This window comes from Carcharhinus amblyrhynchos, chromosome 18 (genome assembly GCF_965287045.1).
Source record: "Carcharhinus amblyrhynchos chromosome 18, sCarAmb.v2.hapA, whole genome shotgun sequence".
Classification (NCBI taxonomy): Eukaryota; Metazoa; Chordata; class Chondrichthyes; order Carcharhiniformes; family Carcharhinidae; genus Carcharhinus; species Carcharhinus amblyrhynchos.
In genome coordinates, this window is record NC_137341.1 from 11,894,199 (window position 1) to 11,918,831 (window position 24,633).

The 24,633-nt window shown below is 41.7% G+C and overlaps 1 protein-coding gene across 1 annotated transcript in view; it reads right to left on the reverse strand.

The window, feature by feature from the left end:
• The window catches only part of rnf216 (ring finger protein 216), a 201,859-nt gene that overhangs the window by 16,820 nt on the left and 160,406 nt on the right, over positions 1-24,633 (reverse strand). The window lies entirely within an intron of this gene.

Below are 24,633 nucleotides of genomic sequence, written 5' to 3' on the forward strand. Positions count from 1 at the left end.
GGTAAATTATAGCTACAAGCAAACTCACCAGCTCCATATGTCATTTTGTGACATATATAGCTGTAAGAACCGAGGAAACGAATGGTAAAAGTCTGCTATAGAGCCTATGGTAAAATAAACATTTACCGTTGAAAGAAATATCGAACAGCAGGAAAAACGAAAGAAAACTTAGAATCCAGTAAGGGGAAAGAGGAAAGAGATGTGAATTAAAAGCAAGGAACATATAAAAAAGAAAAATAACCTTACAGGTGCGAGGACAGATTGGATGCACAACAGACATGTTACAAAATTTATGTTTCAAACAAACATGGACTTTTAAATCCAATTCTGCACAGTAGATATATATGTTATTCGAAGTCAGTCTCCAGCAATGTTAGCTGGAAGCTTGCAGTATTTGACCCTGTTGGAATTCTGGTTTGAATTGCAGTTTAACACCCAGCTCTCTGTCTCCACCTCCTCTTTCAACTCCTCCACTGCCTGAGTTATCAGACTGCCTGCCTTAACATTCAGCTTTGGATGAGTCACAATGTCTTCCAGTTAAACAGTCACAAACAACTGATCTTTGCTCCCAATCTAATTCCTCCCCAGCCACTGCTATGCGTTGAACCACGCTTTTCTGACCCCAAGCTGAGCTTTTAAACCCATACCTCTCAACCACATGTGCTACCTTACTGAACCGATAACACAGGAACAGATTTTCTGGTCTAATGGCCTGTACTAGTGTTTTTGTGTCCCACGTGTGCTTTCACCCACCCTACCATTCACCATAACTCCTCTCCACCTTTGCCCAAGACCATCTGCCCAGAAAATGTCACCCATCATTCAGTTCCCTTCAGCTACAAGGCCATTTCTCCATCTGTTCATCTGATTTCTTTTCTCCATCTTGATATGCCTTGGTAACATTCTGCTTCTCCCTCCTGCTTTTTCAGAATGAGATGTCAGAGGGACAAGAAAGGAGCAGAATAATGGGTCGACACCACCACCATGTTCTCAATAATTCAAACAGAACCTCCTGTTACTATTGCTGGAGAGACATCAATCAATTAGGACACAAGTCAACAAATTAATGTGTAACACTCAAATGAATGCTGACCTCCAGCACACTAAGAAGCAGAGGCTGATAATAGTCCCTCCCAATTTTCCTGTCCATCTTATCGCCACAGGAAGAGAGTTGCAAGGCACAACTTCATACCACACAATTTCACACTGATGTGCCAAAATGTGTGCTGGAGGGAGGAAAGAGAAACAAAAATCTATTTGTTTTTGAACCATTGCTATTGAAACTGGAAAGAGGCAGTCTCTAAGAAGCAGCGTTGGGGAGGTGACAAGGCCATCAGTGTTGCAGCAGTTCACTGTTGTGTGAACAGGACATTTGGGTGTAGCAGCCCACGCCAACAGCACCAGATTGCAATTAGGCATCATGCGCTGCAGCTGCCCACGGCCAGTATCTCAGTAATTATGTGTTGACACTTTAAAAGCCGACAATCACTTCCTTAGAGATGGGAGACTGGTACATTAAAATAGTTCAAACGACTTCAATAGGGAATTGAAAGAAACTTATTTATGCAGAGAAGAGTGAGAATGTTGAACATGTTACCACAGCGAGTGATTGAAGCAAGTTGTATAGATCAGTGGTGGGCGACCATGGCTAGTGAGTGGGCTGCATGAATGGCTCTCGTTCAAATGGGTGGGTTGCAACATTGAAGATGTTCACGAACCATCACCCTACGAATGAGACTGAGTAGATTCAAAGCATGCTGACTGTTTCATCATTCATATCTTAATAGAATGGTCCTCAACTTCAAAGGGTAAAGTCAAAAAAAAATTTATGCTTTGATTGTACAGAGAGAGTGCACAGCTCTCTCTGTCAATGTTGCTTGGAATCACTACGTGTGCCCTTGCTTTATGAGAATTTTACATTACTCATGTCAACAGGAAAAAACCATGCAGATGGCAACAAGCAGGATCTGGCAACCCTGCATGAAGGCAATGGTCAAGGTGTCTCATGGGTCACGGTCAGAATCCAGGTGGGCCACATGTGACCCCTGGGATGCAGGGTGCCCATCACTGATATAAACACAGTCCATATTCAACTGCAACAAGATCTGGACAATATCCAGACTTAGGCTGGCAAACGGCAAACAACATTCACACTACACAAATGCCAGGCAATGATCGTCATCACTAAGAAACACTCGGATCACTGCCCCTCGACATTCAACTGCCATCACTGAATCCCCCACTGTCAACATCCTTGGGGTTACCATTGATCAGAAACTCAACTGAACTCATCACATAAACAGTGGCTACAAGAGCAGGTCAGAGATTAGGAATACTGCGGCAAATAACTCACCTCCTGACTTCAAAAAGCCTCTCCACCACCTGCAAGGCACAAGTCAGGAATGTGATGGAATACTCCCCACTTGCCTGGATAGGTGCAGCTCCAACAACACTCAAGAAGCTCAACACCATCCAAGACAGAGCAGTTTGTTTCATTGGCACCACACCCTCCGCCTTCAACGTGTGTGTACTATTGACAAGATGCACTGCAGCATACACCAAAGATCCTTAGACAGCACCTTACAAACTCAACCACTTCCATCCAGAAGGACAAGGACAGCAGATACATGGGAAAACCACCACTTGCAGGTTTTCCTCCAAGCCGCTCATCACCCTGATTTGGAAATATATTGCGGTTCTTCACTGTTGAGAATCAACTCACGGCACTTGGTCTGCAGTGATTCAAGAAGGCAGTTCACCACCACCTTCTCAAGGGTAACTGGGGATGGGCTATAAATGCTGGCCAGCCAGCGATGCCATGTCCCACAATTGAATTTTTAAAAATGCATTTGAGGAGAGGCTGGACAAGAGCAGGAAGGAAATAAAGGACAATACCGATAGATATAGGCTCGAGTGGCACATCAACACCAACATAGACTGGTTGGACCAAATGGGGCGTACGGGGCTAAATATCCGAACTAATCAATTCACTGTGCAAGTATAATTATTATAACAGTTAGCCACTTAAAGCACAGCAGGACATGTCTTACACTCTTAGAGGACAATACACTCTGACTTGTTACTAGATTGGCCGAGACCAACATTACTAGGATTGCATTGTTTTATATTAGCAATTGACTTCCATTTTCACACAATTATTGTTGGAAAGTTTAGAATACCTACAGTGCAGAAGGAGGTTATTTGGCCCATCCAGTCTGCACCAACCACAATCCCACCCAGGCCCGATTCCCTCAACCCCACATATTTACCCTGCTAATGCCCCTGACACTAGGATCAATTCAGCATAGCCAATCAACCTAAGCTACACATCTTTGGACTGTAGGAAGAAACTGGAGCACCCGGAGGAAACCCATGCAGACACAGGGTGAATGTGCAAACTCCACACAGTGAATGAGGCTGGAATTGAACCTGGGTCCCTGGCACTGTAAGGCAGCAGTGCTAACCACTGTGCTGCCCAATTTGATAATTACAGTTGGTTTATTAATTACTTATGGCATTAGTCAAATCAAACAGTCAACCCAATATGATTTTATGCTCATTTCTGGGACATTAGCTCATTACATGACTTGGTCTTAGCATCACAAACACACAACTGATAAGAGAGAAAAAACATATGGCCCTTAAGCAAATGATGAAAGACTTCAAGGTTGAATAATTGCTGTATGGAACCACGCACTCTCCCAGCAATTATCAGCTATATTCTCTAAATGCAAAGATCTATTGTGCAAAAAAAATTCAACCTTGTGCATTAAATCACTGCAGATCAATGTGTTGAAAAGAAGTCTTTCTTTCTCAGTAGGTAACTATCATTGATTTTGTAAGTTTGGAATTCAGTTCTGAAATTAGTTTTTGTAATTATGCTTTTAAATTTTATATGTTAGTGGAATGCTGTTTTGTATTTAGCACAAACACTTTTCAAGCACTGACTGATATATATTTTAAAAGACGGTGGATGGGAATTTTCGTTTTGCCGAGGCATGTGCACCCCCCTAACATGACGGTGGTTGACGGTGGGGTCTTGTGTTCCCGCTGCTGTAAACAGAGTTTCCTGTTGTTTGCACTCCCCACTGCTAGGGAACCCACAGGAGGGGCTCACCACTGGTGGGACCCGAAGGTCCTGCTTGTGGGACCAGCCGGGAAATTCCAGACTTCGCTTAAGTTCTGTAACTTAAGCAAACCTGTATTTAATTGACATACCAAACACGGATGGATACAACAAAAACACAACGTGGCAAAGTTCAGCAGGATATCCTAATACCTACAGATCAATTAGACATCTGGACTGATTAATCTATGTTCCCACACATGGCATGCTGTCTTATCTCAAATAAAAGCAGACTTCAAAACTATTCTCACTTATTATATTCCATATATATCCCACATAACATCTCTAAGTACTACCCACTTTGTAATCATCTTTATTAATTTTAAGGATATAAGAAACTTTATCATTCTATCACTTGCATTAAAAGTAACTGTGGCCACAAAGAGAAAGATAAGTTTAAGGTTTATTTATTAGTGTCACAAGTAGGCTTACATTAACACTTTAATGAAGTTACTGTGAAAATCCCCGAGTCGCCACACTCTGGAATCTGTCTGGGTACACTGAGGGACAATTTAACACGGCCAATCCACCTAACCAGCACGTCTTTTGATCTTGGGGAGGAAGCTGCAGCACCCAGAGGAAAACCATGCAGACACTGGGAGAATGTGCGGACTCTGCACAGACAGTGACCCAAGCCAGGAATTGAACCCGGGTCCCTGGCAACTTGAGGCAGCAGTGCTAACCACTGTACCTCCCAGCAAAATGGGTAGGGGTCTGATTTAATACCAATTAAACAAAGTCTGAGATGATGAGTTCAAGGGGACATGGCTGCATATTTACTCTATTCTGAAGAAGTGGGCAGGGAAAACATCATGAAAGATTCTTTTATTTTAAACTTTATTTTAAACAAGTAATTGATACTTTAGAGGGCCAGTAAGGGCACAATGGAAATTAACAGATGATCACCTCCATTGAGAAATCTATCGCAGGTTGATTACACCAAGTTGTGGCTTAATAAGCAGCAGCTGTCATTGAACAAGTCGCACAGCAAGTCTGAACTGGAAGGCAAGAACTATCGTATGTTCGGCAAGCCCTAACGTACTAAAAATGCACTGAGTTACTTCACCAAACTGTCTCCGATTGGCATATGGTTAAAGTCCGAAATTAACACAATTAGAATTTAAATTCACATTGTACTGAGAATTTTCGCTATATCCAACAAAAATAAAAGTTACAAATGGTTAAATTTAAAAAATGTCCTTGGGCTGTGAGTGATGTTGCAAAGATTAATTTTATTACTCATCCAAAACTACCTTGTAGTGGTGCGCCCTGCTCGTGAAGTATTGCTGCAGTGGTGATGCTGGTACTGACACAACACTGTTCAGTCAGGATACTGATCAAGTGACAAGCTGACCAAGAAGGTGTCTAAATCAAGATGGCAAATACTCATGAGGAGGTGGTCATATGTAACCAGAACAATGAAATTATGGTGATGAAACTGCTCGATACATGTTCAGGATTACAAAGAAATGAAAACACAAAAGGTAGTGGGAAAAAACTCAGCAGGACTGGCAGAGTTAATGTTTCAAGTCCAATATCGGACTCATGTGCTACTCTCTCTACAGATGCTGCCAGACCTGCTGAGCTTTTCCAGCACTTCTTATTTCAGATCTCCAGCACGCACGTTATTTTTGCTTTTACTTCAGGAATCTACCAATCTGAGTGCATTTTTTTTGAAAGCCATATACTGTAAAAACAACAAAATTTTCAACTTCAAATCAGTGGAGTGATAGAACGCATTTTGTAGAGGGATAATTGCAGCAAACCTGCTTCCTCTCAAATCACCTAATTAATTCAAGTCAATGTTGATGTCACGTTTATAATTCTAGAACTGGAATTAAATCCAGGACTGCAGAAATGTTCCACAGGGTTATTTAGGTGCTTTTTACATTAATCGACCTGTGAAGAACATAAAATATCAGAACTTTGAATAGAAGCCAGGACATAGATTGCAACTTCCCTAAATGTTCCGCAGTTAATTACTCTTCCAACCTAAAATTAGACACCAGCTTAATAAGAAACACGAAGACTGGAGTTTAAAGTGTGCCGATGACTTGGGGTGCATTGATATTGGGTACCAGGCATCCAGAACATGCCAAAAGATGCAAACTGTCAACCACAATGCACACACTGAATACATTATGAAAAATGCTACTCAGATTACTGATGAATGATCTGCTAACTTTGATGGCAAATAAGGTTAGGAACAAATTTGTGTGTACTGTGGTTGGGGCCCAAGGCTTGCAGGCATTTTTGGTTCAACTTAGATGAAAGACTAACTATTTTAGATTCTGCACAACAAAGGGTGATGCTCTTCCCCAAAGGATTTCTATCTTGCTATTACCAAACTGTACTTAGACAATATATTCTTGAATTCACCAACTGTCCCATAAGCTCGAGAGTTCTTTTGCAGTTTGGATCATTAAGCTGATTTTTGTTGTTCCCAGAACTACAGATATTTTCAGTATAGAAGACCACTGACACTCAGGCAGGACTGGAAAATCCCAGCCAGAGGACTGGAAATTCCTGCCCAGAGATAACGGACCATTGGCTGGTCTGTCAGATTTTCTGTCCTGCCTGTGACAATTGCTGCTGCAGGCAGGATTGGAAAATCTGCCCACTATTTCTGTGCTGGTTCTTTGCGCAAGTAACCCAAAGTAATGAACAGTCTGTGCTCTCTCCCATCTGCTTCTGCCTTCTTCTGCTTCAAATCTTTAGGCAATTTATATTCCCAACCATTCACTTGCTCAGCTGGAACCATACTATTCATAAAACTGGCACTCTGTTCAACCTACATCTAAGCACTACATCCAATTTAACACATCTGCCTGCCTCGCAGCTCCTCCCTCCCCAAAAGCTTTTGTGACTAAAGTATATCTGTTCCAGATTTAGTCTGATATTGAACTTTTTTTTAGTTTAGCCATGATACCTAAAGGCTTTGAAACCAAGTTTATTCACAGAAATCAATACCGTATTCCAACAATGAGGCAGTTTGTGCAAAGGAGCCATGCCACTCCATTCAAATATAAACAGTGAGATTTTTTCAAATCTATATTTGATAGGCAGCCTTTTGAATTTAGGACTATTTAAAATCTACTTGGCCCAAGTTGCTGTTATATAAAGTATCATTAGTCTACAGTTTTAAGCTGAATTTTACTTAGAATCTTTGAAGGTGGTTTGAATGAAATCTTTCAAGAGAATAGAAGAAGCTCAATAACTTTCACAGTAAAGGAAGGGATATTAAGTAATTTAGTTGCAAACTATTGTAACCTATTTCACAAAGAGCTAGCGAAGTGTAATCCATCCAAATACCACATATCATGGTGTATAAATTGACCTTTGATGCTTCAAAGAATCCTTTTGAAATTGGGGGTTGACTCATACGCCAAGTATAAAACGTGAACCACCAATTTTAGTGTAAGTTGTCGCTAGTGGGAAACATAAACTGCAATTCAACGCAGACACTCGTTGTAGAATTTCAAAGAATTTATCAAATTCATCCCAAGTCACTTTGACAGACAAGAATGTCAGAACCCCACTCTGGATCAGATTTGGCTCTTGCTTCCAGAATCACCCCTCCACAATGAATTATCTTCCTCTCTGTCCATTGAATTGGATATTCTTCTTGGAATCAGATGACAATTTGTGCATTAATAGCATTTGATGATGACGTCACACAAAACATCAAGCGAAGCTGTATGCATACTTCCACGTCTGAAAGTTATCTATTCCATTTGGCACGAGCATAATCATTGACTGGCTTGCAGAAGCATATACAAATTCACAGGCTTTTCATTCCTGTTGCTGATGTAGCTTTATAGGTATTGCTGTTTGTGCAATGTCTGGTGAATTGCTAGAAACCAATTTTGGTAGTCTCGGGAGTGATCTTGGATTTCTGTTGCAACAACAGACATTTTCATCTACAATAAGCCTATACAAATTAGCTATCGCTCTGAAATCTTTGCTGGATTTGGTTTGATTTAGCCCACTTGCATGTATATATGCATTGTATTTCTGGTGACCATTCTGATGATTAAGGAATCATTCCTGTACATGCTTCTTAAGATCAGGCCAGTTGCTGGTCCCTGTTCCCACGGGGCAGTTGGTCTTGCACACCATCTTCACAGCAGATTCCTCTTCCTTTAACTCTCCACATCAATTTTCCACAAACAACAAATGCTCTTGCTGCAGCAGTTATTCAATGAGTTAGCAGATGTTACAACTTTTAGCTTGAAAGTGGCTTTGTACTTCATTCTTTCTGCAGGAGGATTCACTTCCATTTGTTGGTTGCTACATGCAGAATGCTCATTCTGCTCAAATGTGTTTTGCGTCTTAAACTCCCATTCAGTATCTTGGCAACACAGCCTGTGACAATCCCATGCACTAACTTAGAACGGGAGCATAATTCTAAGTATGTATTTTTCAGCTGAAAAATGGACCTATTACAAACGTGAGTTTTGGCCTAAACATACTTAATTAGCTGAAAAAACCTTGCACATTGAGTATAGGCCTAAAACACACATTTTAATATGGAACAAAATAGGGTTGTCTTATAGAACAAAGGACAATACAGCACAGGAAACAGGCCCTTCGGCCCTCCAAGCCTGCACTGCTTATGCTTCCAACTAGATGATTTGTTTGTATCCCTCCATTCCCAGTCTGTTCATGTGGTTATCCAGTTAAGTCTTAAACGATCCCAGCGAGTCCGCCTCTACCACCTTGCTTGGCAGTGCATTCCAGGCCCCCACCACCCTCTGTGTAAAATACATCCCCTCTGACATCCGTGTTAAACCTTGCCCCCCCTCACCTTGAACCTGTGACCCCTTGTGTTCGTCAAAGTCTATTAATACTGGCCATCTACAGTATGTCCAGCTCAAAATGGATTCCTTTGTGTGTTTGGCACCTTTTAGGGTTGAGTTTTTTGGCTGAAGTAAAGAAGGGTAAAATTAAAGAATTTAATGCAACTAAACCTTTTCATTAATAGGGTAAAAACCTGAAAGCTGGAATCATGAAAATTTCAAAAGTAACCTACTGATAAGCACAATTCCTTGCACATGTGCTGTGGGTGAAGTTGGTAGTCCATTCAGAAACCCCCAAGTGTCCATATGCCAACCCTCTCCAGCTGAGGCTATTGGATAAAGGCTTTGTTGCTCCCCTAAGTTGGATTGTTATCTGAGAGGTGACTGCACAGAATGGTTGTAAAATTTAACATTTATTAAAATTAATTTTAATATTTTGAATTTAACTTTTAGTCAATAGTATTGGCTGATGCACAGAGTGGTCCTAAAAAGACTGAAGTGCCACTAAACTGCATTGGAAATTTGGGGAGAGTGGGAATTCAGCCAGAACAGGAAGGAGGTGATACTTTTTTCAAATTTCTATTACAGGACATGTGTGTCACTGATTGGACTGACATTTATTCCCCGCCCCTAACTGCATTTAAACTGAGTGGCTAGCTTGACCATTTCAGAGGTTAGCGGTCAGAGGGCAATTAAGAGTCAACTTGTATTATATGGGTGTGGGTCATATGTAGGTCAGGCCAGCTGAGATGGCAGAGTTTTTTCCCTAAAGAACATAGAGTGAACCAGGTGGAATTTTATAACAATTATTGTTTCATGGTCACCATTACTGAGACCACCTTTCAATCCCAGGTGTATTAATTATTTGCATTTAAATTCCACTAGCTGTCATGATGGAATTTGAATCTGTGCTCCCAGAGCATTAGCCTGGACACTTCAATTACTAATCCAGTGATATTTTTGCAGTAGTTCATGTAAACTTGAAGCACCAAAACTTTTACCCAGAATTGTTGAGCAAATTAGTGAAAGGAAAAGATAGACGAACGGCAAAGTGGAGATATACATAGATATAATCTAAGCTAAGATATTGCAGAGTAGGTTGTTTGTCTCGCCTGCGGTACGTGGGTGTTTGTAGGCAGCAGGACTGTCCCTAATGAACACGTGCAGTACATACCTCCATTTCAAATCTCTCTGCTAACAGTTAATTTTAAAACTGAGTGATAGATTTTTGTTAACCAAAGCTACTAAGGGATATGGGGCAAAGGGGAGTGAAGTCTGAGATCAGCCATCATGTCACTGAACGTCAGAGGGGCTAAATGACCAACTTCAATTGTGTGTGGAGTTCAGCATGTGATACAAAGCCAAAACTTATACGTTTGTATCCAGTACCATGTTATATTTTCCATTTACGCAGGGAGTTGTGTAATTCTGTCAGCAGCATCTATATTTAACACAAATTAGTAGCTTTGATTTGGAGACTGGGTCTGACCAACTCACAAACTTAAATTAGACAAGACCAGCTGAAAAACTGTGTAAAAAATCTGGCATTACATTCCTCTTTTTGAAGAGTCTAAGATCACAAGCAGCAAAATACATCTCAGAAAAGGCACAGGATTGTGGGGATTGGTCAATTGAAATATGTAAATAAGCTCCCCTGCTTGCAATCCCTGAAGATTCATGTGTAAGACTGCCATTCATAATTACATCTGTTTAAAGTTTAAATGCTGCATGTTGAGAAAGTACATGTCCCAAGTATGATTTAATGACAGATTGTTGCTTTTCAGCACTAAGGTTGCACTATTTTTTTTAAACCACGTAGCTAACAATGGAGTTTCTGTATCTGAACTTTGCAAAGGATGTCGGGAATGTGATAGGTTAAGACTGCATGGCTTTCTTTGCTCACCACAAGTATTCTCACATATGTAACTGCACAGTGTACATACTAGCATTTGTAGAGGACCCTGATCCCAATGGAAGCAAAAACTGAATGACATGAAGATACAGAAATGCTTGGCTGTTGGTAATTCTGGTGCTTCCTTTAAATGCACCAGTTGCGGAATGTCATAATCTCAAGAAGCAGTACGTTCCCGATAAACGACCAATGGATACCAGTCTTCACAGGGCATGGATAAGTGAGCAGCTAGGTACAGATATATGCCACCTGTGACTAAACTCGTAGCTATCTTGGAACAGAGGACACCTAATGACAGTACTGTCCAGCTGCAGGCTGAAACCTACCACCATCTCCGATGAGGCAAGCTACAACAAATGACCTACGAGGATTGCGGCAACACATCCATTCTCTTGACAACAACCTTGACAAGTATCACATTGTCTGCAGCAGCCAAAAAGGGGATAAATTGATGGATATATCCAACTCACACCTGTGTTGTGAATTTCTTTCACTTGACACTTGGCCCTCAGCAAGGCTGAAGGGTGAATTCCCCAAGGCTAACTGCCCCAAGTTAGATTGAGCCTTACTTCATTCCACAAAGACTGCTGCCACCTAAACGTAACACATATTTGCATATGGACTGCAACCCGGATAAATGTATAGTGGTGCATTTTGGCAGATCAAATGGGATAAAGGAGTATAATATCAAGGGTAAAACTCTTAGCACTGTAGAGGATCAGAAAGATCTTGGCGTCCAGGTCCATAGAACTCTTAAATTGGCCTCGCAGGTAGAGGATGTGGTTAAGAAGGCATATGGTGTACTGGCCTTCATCAATCGAGGGATTCAGTTTAGGAGTCGGGAGATAATGTTGCAGCTTTATAAGACCCTAGTCAGACCTCTCTTGGAAAACGTGCTCAGTTCTTGTCACATCATTACAGGAAGGATGTGGATGCCATCGAAAGGATGCAGAGGAGATTTACAAGGTTGTTGCCTGGATTGGGTGGCATGCCTTATGAGGATAGGTTGAGAGAGCTCGGTCTTTTCTCCTTGGAGAGACGAAGGATGAGAGGTGACCTGATAAGTGTATAAGATGTTGAGAGGTATAGATCGGGTGGATTCTCAGAGGCTTTTTCCAAGGGCTGGAATGTTTGCTACGAGAGGACACAGGTTTAAGGTCCTTTTGTGCTGTAGTTTTTCTGTGTTCGATATACCTCCTGTTAAATTTACCTAAAATTTAATCTTCCACTATCATCAGTCAGTGATCATTGCACATATGTAACTACGATGCTGAAGTTGTGCAAAAAAAAACGAAATACAGATTAAAACTGGGTATGATGCACTTCATTTGTCCTGGTGTAACCTTCGCTGCATACTGGGAAATCTACCTGAAAGCTGCCCCTGCAAACTAATGAAGTTCGAGAAATTCAGAGGGTGAACAAAACACAATGGGAAGAATCTGCAGGTACACAGGGGAGTAGAATTCATTTGTCAGTGTTTTAGCCTACACTGGGCTTTTAGCTCTTTTTTTAATACATTGGGTAAATGTGCATTGTTTGGCACATTTGTATGAGAATAAAGTACTGTGCAAGTTGGAAATCTGAAATAAAAACAGGAAATTCTGGAAATACTCTGCAGAAAGTTCACTTGGCAAGCATGACGATCTTCTGGTCTCTTAATCCCCCTCTCCACTCCCACTCTGGCTTACTGCACTGTTCCAACGAAGCTCAATGTAAGCTGCACGAACAACACATTATCTTTCAACTAAGCACTTGGAACAGCCTTTTGGACTCAACATTGAGTTCAAAAATGCCAAATCATCAACCCTGCCTTCTTTCTTTTTTGATTGGCCACTGTTAGTGGCGATTCTACCATCTTATTTTTGGCTCCGGTAGACATTTAAAAAAGCTTATTCCGTTCCTCGCTCTTTCAGCCTTTCACTGACATCCCTTGTGTCGTTAAATCTCTCTTGCCTCTCACAGGCTTTCCCTTTTGTTCTTCCTTCCTCTCCCCACTTTCCCTGCTCAACTTGAAAACTGTTAGACCTCAAAGAATTCTCAGTTCTCCGAAAGAACCAGCAACCTGAAACATTGTTTCTTTCTCTACAGATGTTCAGCAGATCTGACATTTCCAGCATTTCCTTTATTTGACAAGTTGATATCTCAATAAGGAAAATGGGCATTCTCGAGTTCTTTGCTGCTTTTGCAGGATCAGTCTGAGAGAGCTGATGAAAACGACAAATGTGGCTAGCAGGTTGCAGCCACTGACTCTGCTCTGCATTGAATGTGTCGTCACCATACTCAAAGACACCTGACAAACAGCAAAAATGTTGTATCGATAGCAACACAAACATAATACATAACAAGGTTATGCAGAGGAGTCTCTCCCTCTCGGGAGAAATGATCAACAGAAGGTTAGGAGAGACATTTGATCTCGTGCAGGATTTAACTGTTTCAGGGGAGATTTTCAGCAAATTACCCAGACACGTAAAACAATAAAAGAATAAATCTACATTAATTGGTAGCACTGAGAGATCATGGGACACGAGTCACTCTTGCACCTGAGAGCCTTTAAATGGAATTTAATTTTTAATATTTAAAAGTGGCTATTACACAAGGTCCCAAGGCAGCTGCCTAATGGTATATGTTCTAAATGACTACAACTAATTCCACACATGACACCACTGTGTATTCTAACTGCTGATGTTTATTTAAAGGTGGCCTTTTGGGAAATTTCTATTTACTTCATGTTAGTAGGGATAGTCAGCATTCAACACAACTGCGCAAGGCTATGCAACGTGTTCTTTTGTTCAAAATTGGGAGTTTCCATTACATTACCAAATTCTTCCACTTTTGCTTGTTGTTGCCACTCCTGTGCCTCACTCAAGTCATCAATCTTCATATTTCAATCTACACAATGGATGCGATCAAGAATCTCATTTAGGGACTATCACAGCCTGTCCATGCAATTCACTGGGTCTCCTAATCCTACTGGTGAACACTGCTAGCACAGATCCAAGATCAAACATAAGATCTACCCAGGCTATACAACAGCACCTCAATATCTGTCTGAACATAAGCGCATTAGTCGAATACAGACCAGGAATTGAACCGAAAACCTTCCAGTCTGTCAAGCTCCGTTACTCACTGCTCAAACAACTGAGTCATCAGTTGTCGTGTTATTTCCTCACTTTTATGCTTTGAAGACTAATTCTCTGAAGAATGGGTTTAATTCTAACTCGGGTGCAATAACCTATAGACTGCATGTGATGCTAAATTTTTTTAATGGGTTGCAGCAATTCTCTAACTTACACCGTAGAGCCATGTTAAAGCTGTTTGTACAGCCCCAGCATAAGTTGGTTGAAAATCACTGCCATGGAAGCGACAAAAACAACCAAGGCCTTTAAAAAAAATCATCAAAATAAGACTCTAACCTGCACAGATGTCTTCGCATACATTAGATTTTCAAAAAGTATCTTTATAAAATAGTGCAAAGCTGTATCAGAGTGCTACTTTTCCAGGAAAACGTGTTTAAGGGAACAGTGACATTATTTGAAATTTATTGCACAAATGTACTCTGACATTAGTGGAAGAAAATTGGATTTGAAGAGAAAGTGGGTCACAGACACAACATTCTAATGAGACCCACTGTCCAGACCCATTGGCACACTCCGTAATGATTCGGAATTTGTCTTGTAACATTTGACCCCAGAATGATCTTAAAGGAGCACCTGCCAATATGTGTAAGCTTTGATTTGTCCCACTGTTTTCAGCTTCTGAATTTAGAACCTGTTCAAAAAGGCAATAGTCAATTACTCAACCTCCTGCCATCACTATTCCCAAATGAATGCAGATACCATGCATCAGCTCATGAGGAAGGCACCGATGTTGACTACCCAGCAGTAAATTGGCCAAACGCCAAAGTACCTGCAGTTAGTACCATTCGCAACCTGGGGCCGACGTGGGATTATCTTCTTTGATTTTTGTGTCAAAATGAGTGAATGCTTTCAACAAAAAGATCAACAAATTGGAGAAGGGCATACAAGACACCAACAAGCAATAGAGAGCACTGAATGAGTATTTTTAACAGCTATTCATAACACATTCACACAGAGCACCAGTTTTAATTCTGGGCAGGTTTTTTCTGATTAGCTTTAAATACTAGCAATAATCTGCTCATAATAAATGCCGAAATATTTCCATGGAAAAATAAAAGCTTGATTTTGATCAGAAACTTGTCAAAGATTGGTGGACAATACAGAAGGATCTGAAATACCAACATGAATTATGATTAGTTAATTAATGCTGTCAGTTTAAACATTTCGCACTTAAAACTTTAGAATTAAAAGAATGAAAAATTAGAAAATACCCCCATGAAACATGGTGATAAAGTAGCAATCCAATTGTCGTAGTCAGTACTCCACATGGAGCATAATCACGTGCATAGACCCTGATGGGCTGAATGACCTGTTTCTGTTCTTTAATTTCCAAGTCATTATATATGGTCAAAATATATTTTCCACCTTTAATTGAAAGCAAAAGTGCAGCACAGGAGAAAACCTGGAAAGCATGAACAGAAACATCATATGTTGGAAAATTCAAAAACTGCTTCCATTTTGTCCTCAAAAGTATACGCAAATGTCTCTGATCATAAATACTGCTGGCAATTTTCTTGTTCTTCCTGGACTACAAATTGCCAAACTAGCCAGACAAAAATGATTGTGGGAAATTCCAGGGTGGGGGGTATCTTATCCAGGCAGACCCACCCCCTTTGGGGACATGAAAAATATTTGAAGCAGTGGAGTAAACATTATTATAGAAAGATAGAGTACGGCAATAGGGTTTGTTTTGGAATATACTCACAAAAAGCTGGCATAAATATAACTAGCTGAATAGCTACTTCCTGTACCTATAAACATCGCCACTCTCTAATCATGAGAAACAGACAATTGCAATAAATAAAGATGTGGTTTTTGCAAGTCAATGGGGAAAAAAAAGCCCTAAAATGGACACCAATACCATCAGACAAACGCCATTGCGAGTTTCCTTTTGGGAGTCAAGGCTTAATGTAGTTTAACCAATTAAATGGAATTCTTGGAGGACATTACGAGCACAGTGGACAATGGGGAACTGGTAGATGTGGTATATCTGGATTTCAGAAGCCATTCAACAAGGTACCGCACAAAATGCAAAAGGTGCAAGGATTACAGGTAATGTATTAGCATGGATAGAGGATTGGTAAACTAATAGATATTAAAGCGTGGGGATAAATGGGTGCTTTTCTGGGTGGCAATCAATGACCAGTGGTGTGCCTCAGGAATCAGTGTTGGGACCGCAACTGTTTATAATTTACATAGATGATTTGGAGTTGGGGACCAAATGTACTGTGACAAAGTTTGCAGATGAGTAGTAGAGCAAGGTATCCAGAGGACACAAAGTCTGCAAAGGGATGTAGATAGTTTAAATAAGTGGGCAAGGGTCTGGCAAATGGAATACAATGTTAGTAAATGTGAGGTCATCCAATTTGGTAGGAAGAACAGCAAAATGGATTATTATTTAAGTTGTACAAAATTGCAGCATGCTGCTGTGCTGAGGGACTTGGGTGTTCTTGTGCAAGAATCAGGTGCAGCAGGTAATTAAGGTAGCAAATTGAATTCTGTCTTCACTGTTAGAGGAAGGGAGTTTAAAAACAGGGAGGTTATGTTGCAGCTGCATTGTGCTGGAATACTGTGCACAGTTTTGATCTTACTTGACAAAGTCCTCTGCAGGGGTGCAGGGGACATTCACTAGGTTCATTCTGGAGTTGAGAGGGTTGGTTTATGAGGATAGACTGTGTAGACTGGGACTATACTCATTGGAATTCAGAAGAATGAGGAGGGATCTTACAGAAACATGTAAGATTATGAAGGGAACAGACAAGATAGAAGCAGGGAGGTTGTTTCCACTGGCAGGTGAAGCTAGAACTAGGAGGCATGGCCTCAAAGTAAGGACCGAGTTGAGGAGAAACTCCTTCACCCAAATGGTTGAGAGTCTGTGGAACTTCCTGCCCAGTGAAGCAGTTGAGGCTACCTCACTGAATGTCTTTAAGGCAATGATAGATAGATTTTTGAACTGTAAAGGAATTAAGGGTTATGGTGAGCAGACGGGCAAGTGGAGCTGAATCCACGAAAAGATCAGGCATGATCTTATTGAACGGCGGAGTAGGCTTCAAGGGTCAGATGTTCAACTTTTGCTCCTAGTTATGTTCTGAACATGCCAAGCTTCTGTGAAAGTGAGGCAAAAGATGTAAAAATGGTAGAAAGTCGTCTATCAACTCAGCCACAAGCAAAGGGCTGGGCTATTTTGTCATGTAGGAAATTTCTTAGCTGTATTTCATTAGAAATGTTCCCATATGTCCTCAATTAGATCCTTTCAAAGCATTATGTTGGCACACAATCAGTATAAGAAGCTTTTTCATGCAAGAACTAAGGTCTGCTAATATCAAACAATAAGATCAATCATGCAAACCCCATTATGTTTTCAGTGATCTAAAGAATGAGCCTGTCACTTAAGCCTTCAACACCATTATCCCTACAAAGCTCACTTCCAAACTCCATGGCCTGGGGCTCAGTTCCTCCCTCTGTAACTGGATCCTAGACTTCCTAACCCACAGACTGCAATCAGTAAGGATAGGCAACAACACCTCTTCCACAATCATCCTCAACACCGGTGCCCCACAAGGCTGTGTCCTCAGCCCCTTACTTTACTCCTGACATACCTATGACTGTGTGCCAAATTCCCCTCCAACTCAAATTTCAAGTTTGTCAATGACACCACTGTAGCAGGTCAGATCTCAAAGAAATAGTGAAACAGAATTCAGGAAAGAGATAGAGAATCTAGTGAACTGGTGCAACGACAATGGGGCTGAAGTGGAAACGGTTGAGAACTTAAGGTTTCTAGATGTCTAGATCACCAACAACCTGTCCTGGTCCCTTCATCCCGACGCCCACCAATGCCGCTACTTTCTCAGGAGGCTAAGGAAATTTGGCATGTCCACCACAACTCTCACCAACTTTTACAGATGCACCAGAGAAAGCATTCTTTCTGGTTGTATCACAGCGTGGTACAGCTCCTGCTCTGTCCATGACCACAAGGAACTACAAAGGGCCATGAATGAAGCCCAGTCCACCACGCAAACTAACTTCTCATTCATTGACTCTGTCTACACTTGTTGCTGGCTCGGAAAAGCGGTCAGCATAATAAAGGATCCCATGCACCCCGACATACTGTCTTCTACCTTGTTCTGTCGGGTAAAGGATACAAAAGTTTGAGGACACATACCAACTGACTCAACAACAGCCTCTTCCATGCTGCCATCAGACTGTTGAATAGACCTACCTTGTATTAAGTTGACCTTTCTCTATGCCCTAGCTATTATTATAACACTCTGCACTCTCCTTTCCGTCTCTATGCTTTGTTTGTACAGCACACAAGAAACAATACTTTTCATTGTATACTAATACATGTGACTATAACAAATCAAATATGTATTAAATCATCCGTGTGGGGACCAATTATTTGAAATGCTGCAGAAGGACTTGGACAGGTTAGGAGAGTGGGCAAAGAAGTGGCAGATGGAATACAATATGGAGAAGTATGAGATTATGTACTTTGGAAGGAGGAACGGAGGCACAGACCATTTTCTAAATGGGAAAATGCTTAGGAAATCAGAAACACAAAGGGATTTAAGCTTCCTTGTTCAAGATGCTCTTAAGTTTAACGTACAGGTTCAGTCGACAATTAGGAAAGCAAATGCAACGTTAGCATTCATGTCAAGAGGACTAGACTGCAACAGCAGGGATGTACTTCTGCAGCTGTCATGTTTGACAAACAGAGTTCTTTGAGGAGGTAACAAGGAAGTTAGATAAAGGAGAACCAGTGGACATGATTTATTTAGATTTCCACAAGGCCTTTGACAAGGTGCCACACAGGAGACTGTTAAATAAGTTAAGAGCCCATGGTGCCCTGGTCAGACCCCATCGGTGTACTGTGAGCAGTTCTGGGCCCTGTATCTAAGGAATGATGTGCTGGCCTTGGAAAGGATCCAGAGGAGGTTCACAAGAATGATCCCTAGAATGAAGAGCTTGTCATATGAGGAACAGTTGAGGACTCTGGGTCTGTACTTGTTGGTGTTTAGAAGGATGGGCTGGGGGGCGGAGGGGCGGGCGCAGATCTTATTGGAACTTACAGGATACTGAGAGGCCTGGATCAAGTGGACATGGAGAGGATGTTTCCGTTAACAGCAAAAACTAGGACCAGAGGGCACAACTTCAGGCTAAAGAGGTAATCCTTTAAAACAGAGGTAAGGAGGAATTGTTCAACCAGAGAGTCGTGAATTTGTGGAACTCTTTGCCACACAAGGCTGTGTCTTCAAGAGAGTTAGGTAGGTTCTTGATTAATAAGAGGATCAGGGGTTATGGGCAAAAGGCATAAGAATGGGGACGTGGAAAGAGATAATACTATGACACGATGGCCTTGTGGTACAATCACTCGACTATTAATGTAGAAACTCAGTTAATGTTCTGGGGACCCGGGTTTGAATCCCGCACAGCAGGTGATGGAATTTTAATTTAATTAAAATCTGGAATTAAGGATCTTCCGACGACCATGAAACCATTGTTGATTGTCGGAAAAATCCATCTGGTTCACTAATGTACTTTAGGGAAGGAAATCTGCCACCCTTACCTGGTCTGCCCTATATGTGACTCCAGATCCACAGCAACTCTCAACTGCCCTCCAAGGGCAACTAGGGATGGGCAATAAATGCTGGCCAGTTAGTGATGCCCATGTCCCACAAATGAATAAAAAAACAAAAATATTAGCCATGATTGAATGGTAGAGCAGACTCTATGGGCCAAGTGGCCTAATTCTGCTTCTCTGTCTTATTGTCATGAAGTGAGAAGACATGTAAACGAATTCAGGAGAAGTAAGTTTACGTCAGAATTCAGAAACCACACTTTGGACCAAGTGACGAAGATCAGGGAAGGATTGAACACAGCATGTTGGCTAAAAAGCATTTAAACTATCACAGCAGATGATAGAGACAGAAGCAAATAGGGAGGCAAAGACTCAGATTTGTTGCTGGGGAAAATGTGTTAGGTTTTGTTGTCTGTATCAGATGAATCATTAAAAACAAGGTTTGGTGGGTCTTACAAACTTGAAAATAAACTAAAAGTAAAGTGAATTATTTGGTAAGAATGCCAGATACAAAAAAAAAATGAAGTGTGCCATTTAAATATGCTCAAAAGGTACTTTGATAGAGAGGATAATTGAAAAGTATTGGTGATGAATCTGGGAAAGGATGTAAGGTTCTGAAATTGATTTTCCTCCTATTAAGTTGGACAGTAAGTGCTTAAAATTTGAATGAAATACTGCATTACCTATCAGATAAGAATCAAAGTGATTGCAAGAACTATTGCAGTCACATTAGAACTATATGTGAGTATAGAACTACAGAATTCCAATGGTGCAGGAGGCCACCATTGGCCCATCAAGTCTGCACTGACTCGCTAATAGACTGTTCCTACCACGACCCTATCCCTGTAATCCTGCCCAATCCACCTAACCTACACAACTTTGGACTGTGGGAGGAAACTGGAGCACCCAGAGGAAATCCACGTTGACATGTGGAGAATTTGCAAACTCCACACAGTCACCCAAGGTCAGAATCAAATTTTGGTCCCTGGGGCCATGAGGCAACAGTGCTAAACACTGAGCCACCCTGAATAAACTTGAATGAATAAATGTAGCTGAGGGGAATTCTGTTCCAATCAAGCAACATCTTATAGATTGAATCCAGTAATGTTATCAAACATGCAAAATAAATTGAATTTATGCTCAAGAACAATAGAGTCAAATTGCAGCAATTGGTGGTTATTTTCCAGACGTCGCTGGATTCCGGGGAAGTGCCGGAAGATTGGAAAGCGGCTAATGTTACGCCGTTGTTTAAGAAGGGTGCCAGGCAAAAGGCGGGGAATTATAGGCCGGTTAGTTTAACGTCTGTTGTAGGTAAAATGTTAGAATCCGTCATCAAGGAGGAAATAGTGAGGCATCTTGAGGGGAATTGCTTGATAGAGCAGACGCAGCACGGTTTAACATAAGAACATAAAAAATAGGAGCAGGAGTAGGCCATCCAGCCCTTCGAGCCTGCCCCGCCATTCAATAAGATCATGGCTGATCTGTCGCTGCTCAGTTCCACTTTCCCGCCCTCTCCCCATAACCCTTAATCCCCTCTTCTATCAAAAACCCATCAACCCGCGTCTTAAAAATATTTAGCGAGGCAGCCTCCACCACTTCAACGGGCAGAGAATTCCAGAGATTCACCACCCTTTGAGTGAAGAAGTTCCTCCTCAACTCCATTCTAAACCGCCCCCCTTTTATCTTGAGGCTGTGCCCCCTAGTCCTACTGTCTTTTTTGAGCGGGAAGAGTCTTCGTTAAGGGGAAGTCGTGTCTGACAAATTTACTGGAGTTCTATGAGGATGTGTCTAGGGCGGTGGATAGAGGAGAGCCGGTGGATGTGGTCTTTCTTGATTTTCTGAAGGCGTTTGACAAGGTACCTCACAAGAGGTTATTGCAGAAGGTCAGGGGACATGGAGTTGGGGGTAGGGTGTTAGCGTGGATAGAGGACTGGTTGTCAAATAGGAGGCAGAGAGTGGGGATCAATGGGTGCTATTCGGATTGGCGGTCAGTGACTAGTGGAGTGCCTCAGGGGTCGGTGCTGGGGCCTCAGCTATTTACCATTTATATAGATGATCTGGAGGAGGGAACCGAGCGTATGGTGTCGAAATTTGCTGATGACACCAAGATTGGTGGAAAGGCAAATTGTGCGGAGGGTGTGGAGAGTCTGCAGAAGGATCTAGATAGGCTGGGCGAATGGGCCAGGAAATGGCAAATGGAATTTAATGTTGGCAAGTGCGAGGTGGTCCACTTTGGTAGGAAGAATGGTAGGAAGGATTATTACTTACGTGGAGAAAAACTGCAGCAAGCGGCGGTGCAGAGGGACCTCGGGGTCCTTGTGCATGAGTCGCAAAAACCCAGCTTGCAGGTGCAGCAGGTGGTCAGGAAGGCAAATGGGATGCTGGCCTTCATAGCGAGGGGGATTGAATATAAAAGTAGGGAGGTCTTGCTGCGGCTGTATAGGGCATTGGTGAGGCCGCAGCTGGAGTACTGTGTGCAGTTTTGGGCGCCGTACTTACACAAGGATATTTTGGCCTTGGAGGGAGTGCAGAGGAGGTTTACTAGGCTGATGCCAGAGTTGAGGGGGTTGAGCTATGAGGAGAGGCTGAATAAACTAGGCTTGTACTCGTTAGAGTTTAGAAGAATGAGGGGAGATCTCATTAAGACGTATATGATGATGAATGGGATGGATAGGATAGAGGTGGAGAGACTCTTCCCGCTCAGAAAGGACAGTAGGACTAGGGGGCACAGCCTCAAGATAAAGGGGGGGCGGTTTAGAACGGAGTTGAGGAAGAACTTCTTCACTCAAAGGGTGGTGAATCTCTGGAATTCTCTGCCTGTTGAAGTGGTGGAGGCTACCTCGCTAAATATTTTTAAGAAGAGGGTTGATGGGTTTTTGATAAGAGAGGGGATTAAGGGTTATGGGGAGAGGGTGGGAATGTGGAACTGAGCCACGACAGATCAGCCATGATCTTATTGAATGGCGGGGCAGGCTCGAAGGGCCAGATGGCCTACTCCTGCTCCTATTTCTTATGTTCTTATGTCCTTATGTTCAATTGGTATTCACTATCGTGATAGAATCAAAACTCTGTCCAGTCATAACCTTTTTCATCAGTCTTCGAAAAGTTGCTGGTGCATTTTTCATACCAGACTGAGTTGGTACTGATAAAAGCTATCTGGCGTTACAAAAGCTGAAACCTCTTTCATCCATTCTACGAGAGGTACTTGCCATTATTTACATGAATCTGAAGGAAAGGATACAGTAAATGGTAAAGTGCTTAGAAATATTAATACACAGAGGTATCTAGGCATGCAGATCCACAGTTCTGTGAAGGTGGCAACTCAGGTGGTCAAGTAGGCATACGGCATGTTGGCCTTCATTGGTTGGGACATTGAGTATAGGAAGTGGAAAATCATGTTGCAGCTGTATAAGACTTTGGTCAGGCTGCGTTTGAAGGACTTTGCACAATTCTAGTTGTCACATGACCAGAAGGATATTGATACATTGGAAAGGGTGCAGAAGAGATATACCAGAATGTTGCCTGGTTTGGAGGATATGGACTATAAAGAAAGGTTGAATAAATTTGGATTGTTTCACTGGAGCGTCAGAAGGTGAGGGGGGCCCTGATAGAGGTTTACAAGATTATGACAGGCTTAGGTAGAGTGGAATACTCAGAGTCTTTTTCCCTCAGTCGAAGAGTCAATTACTCAGGGGCACAGATTGTAAGTGAGGAGGGGGGGTGGGGGGAGTTTAAAAGGGATGTAAGGGGCAAGTTTTTCACATATAGGATGGCAAATGCCTGGAACGCACTGCCAGAAGAGATTGTGGAAGCAGATTCTCTAACAATGTTCAAGAGGCATCTTGATAGATATATGAACCAGTAGGCGATACAGGGATCTGGACCTCGAAGAGGCAAGAAAATATTAGAGAGGCAACTGTGTTGGCACAGACTTGGTGGGCCAAAGAGCCTGTTTCTTGCTCATAAACCACTGAAGTTATTGGAAAAGTTTGAGACTGCAATGCTAGACTTTTAAAGACAGAATTTATTACTACAACCATTAACTTATAGATTATAGGTATGTCTTGAGAAAACCTAATTGCAGATGCATTATCAAGGATTTAAAGTGCAAGAAAGATTGGATATTTGAAGTCTGAGGAGAAAGGAACGTTATCTGTGCTATGCTGTTAATGCATGCATCTTATTATAATAGTGTATAGAGAAGTGTATCAACTAATGTGAAAAGGTTCGAAAAAATAATCATAACAGCTAATTCTTTGAAAAAGGGAGGTGTCAGAAAAATGAGGAACAAGTATCATTTTTTGCTGAATATCACTGTCACATCTCCCATGTACTGGAAAACAATGTGGTGGGGGTGAGATTGCTGTAACTTAAATTAAGAGACAGAGTGACTGCAAAAGTCTAAAACAACAGTAAAGGTGTAAAAGTTTAAGTGAGGTAAAGATAGGCTAAGTTACTTTTTAAAGTATAGGAACTAAAATAAAGGAGTTTATTCTGGGAAAACAGCACTTCGACGAAACTGGATGAAACAATGGAGAATGAGAAGAAATTCCTTTAAGAAAACACCAAAGTCTGCACGAGTCGGTAGCTGCCTAAATTTCCCAGAAATTTGGCACATCAGCTACGACTCTCACCAACTTTTACAGATGCACCATAGAAAGCATTCTTTCTGGTTGTATCAGAGCTTGGTATGGCTCCTGCTCTGCCCAAGACCACAAGGAACTACAAAAGGTTGTGAATGTAGCCCAATCCATCACGCAAACCAGCCTCTCATCCATTGACTCTGTCTATATTTCCCGCTGCCTCAGCAAAGCAGCCAGTATAATTAAGGACCCAATGCACCCTGGACATTCTCTCTTCCATCTTCTTCCACCAGGAAAAAGATACTAAAGTCCGAGATCACATACCAGCCAGCTCAAGAACAGCTTCTTCCCTGCTGCTGTCAGGCTTTTGAATGGACTTACCTTGCATTAAGTTGATCTTTCTCTACACCCTAGCTATGACTGTAATAGTACATTCTGCACTCTCTCCTTTCCTTCTCTATGAATTTGTTTTGTTTGTATAGTGCGCAAGAAACAATA